A 2,807-nucleotide genomic window follows, 5' to 3' on the forward strand; every position below is an offset into this window, starting at 1 on the left:
CACAGACATCAGTGATACCCTCACAACACTTCAAAGCCGGTGCTGATGGAAGAACAAACACAGGAAAGACTAGCGCAGACTGCAGAGGGAGGCCACACCCCAGTGCCTTATGGGTAAATCTGCAGTGCTGATGTGGGTGGGAAGTGCATGGATCCATCTAAGGGTGATAAAATGAGTATTTTAGGTCCACATCTGTGCTCCCCCACCAATAAAACACTTCAACAGACATTCAAGGTGCTGCTGTCGTAAACCAGTTGGGGGTGCGGGAGGAGGGGGGGGGGGTCGACAAGCAGAACTCTTAACCTAATGGTAACTGGTGATAGCAGCATGGCAAGGACACTGACTGAAGATCTGCTCTGGACATCAAAGCCCCCAGGGAGGGATGAGCGCCCCTCACACAAGCAAAGGAATTCTAATTGGCTCCTGGCATCTTGAAATGATACCAAAGAAAGAGCTCTTTCCCCATAACCCATCTACATAGATGGGTCCTCAATTCTGTTAAACGTCTGCACGTGGACCAAGGTCTTTGTGTCCAAGGTCTTTGTGTCCAAGGTCTTTGTGTCCAAGGTCTTTGTGTCCAAGGTCTTTGTTTTGTGTCCACAGATTTGGAAAATCACAAAAGAAACATTTTTAAGTGGAACACTCCATCCTGTTTAAGGACACTACACAGATTTCTCATGCCAAGTCACCTTTACTGGCTCGGGTTAGATTTTTTAAAGCCCTGAGTGTTTTGAGCCCCCCCATAAGGCCTACTGTAGAAGGTAACTGCAGCCAGAGCCAGACCCTGCGCACCTATTAGAACCCCCCCCCCCCACCACTGCTGTCCTTCTTACCCATAAACCCCTTCATCAGTTTCCTCCTTAATATAATACTTTATATTTGCAGCAGTTTAAAGCTTATTTTGGTAAGGCTTTCTATGAAGGCTGTATCTGTATGAATCTATGAACACGTCCATAACGTACTACAATGCATTCATAAATTATTATAAACATGGCTATAAATGTTTAAAAAAATGTATATTATGTCCATGCTTATTATGCATTATGAATGCTTTATGAAGCTCTCATCTATAATGCATTATAGATACTTTCACAATGCAGTACAAAGCATAAAGCATCCTTAACTCTTATACTGACCATTATAATGCATTGTGAAGGGTTCCTTGGAGCTTCTGCAGTATTATAATTAATGCTATAATGTATTATGACTGTCAATAGAAGATGCTGTAATGCTTCTTAAATCTTACGCCATTATGAAGTAATCTATAATGTGCTATAGATGACAGCTTTAAGTAAAGTGTTACACTTTTTTCTTCCTGGGGAGCTGTGAGGGTTAAGGTAGGAGCCGGCTCTCAGTTGCACTGCACTGGGTAAATTACCGTACCTGGAGGGTGGGGGGCAGGAGCGGGTTGCATAATGATGGCCAGTAGCTGCTGTGAAGCTATTCACTCAAATGCTCCTCTGCCTAACACTGACTCCTGAAAGGGAGGATGAAAGTCCCTACGGTTCGGTTATAATAAGCAGGTAGGACCTGTGACAGAACAATGGCTCATTGGATGTCACTGTCACACCCCCACATCAGCACACTCATTCATCCTGACGTAATACCAGCAGAACAGGCTGGTGCACGGCCTCCCCAGCACTTCCGCACTCACCTACCCATCCACCTGGGCAGCTTGTGAAAGGCAGGGTCATCCTGCCAGGCGCAAGATGTCTTCCAACTGACCATGAGCCGTAGGCCTGCAGAGATTGTTTTGCCCTGATTGGGGCGCCGTGGCCTGTGGTCTCTAGTGGCTTTGTCATGAGGACAGTATAGAATGAGTTCAGAAGAAGTAACTTGGTTCCTGAACACCAGTTAGACAAAACAACTACGACGACTGAAACCTCAGTGAATCGATCTTCCAGGTTCCACGTCAAGCTGAGATGGAAGCCAAGGGCAGCTTGTGAGCCCTCATCCTGTGCTGAGGGTGACCTTTCTGTAAGCTGCTTTCAGCTCGGGGCTTAGAGCGAGCATAAAGAGATCAACAGCACCGGCAATCACAATAAGAGACGCCGAGGCCAGAGCACACAAATGTGATAAATACATAAAATAAAACAAAAGAGAGATGAAATGAATGACCGGTGGAACAGCAGAATCTCAGCAGAATCTCATCCATGGTTGCTTCAGCCCTGGAACATTCACCCTATTCTGTAGTTACCTTTAGTTTCCCGCGAGTGGTGATGCAACCTGAATGGGCCTGAAAAGCCTTTTCGGTTGCAAAGGGTCTTTATTGATCCTGACCGTCTTGGCATTAGACTTGAAAAAAGGCACCTTTCCAGCTATATACTGCTCTATAGAACATATGAAATAGCCCCCTTCCAAGAAAAAAAACACGCTTGTGTTTGAAATAGCGGATAGTAATGGTACTGGAGGCTGACCAGAAAGCCGGGAGAGCAATGCTGCACTCACACAGCCTCCAAGCCACCCTGCGGGTCTCATTCAGGCTGCTCCTACCACACATTCACGGACAGACACATGTGAGTATCAGGCCACGGGATAAGCCAGGCTCCTGAGCTGACGCTCACTGGAGAAGCACATTAATCCTGCAATCTTTGGACTGACAAACAAAAAAAACGGCCACATTATTCCCAAACAGACAGTGACCATCCATGTGTCAGACAGGAAATCTAAATTCATTGGCTAGTTCCACCACGGACGAGACTGGCAATTTAATTTATTTAATCTTGCCCCAAACTATTCTTACATTTAACAATCGACTGACATCCAGCGTTGTGTCACGTTTGTAAGAATTAAACTCCTACATTCCA

This window comes from Paramormyrops kingsleyae, chromosome 13 (genome assembly GCF_048594095.1).
Source record: "Paramormyrops kingsleyae isolate MSU_618 chromosome 13, PKINGS_0.4, whole genome shotgun sequence".
Taxonomy (NCBI): domain Eukaryota; kingdom Metazoa; phylum Chordata; class Actinopteri; order Osteoglossiformes; family Mormyridae; genus Paramormyrops; species Paramormyrops kingsleyae.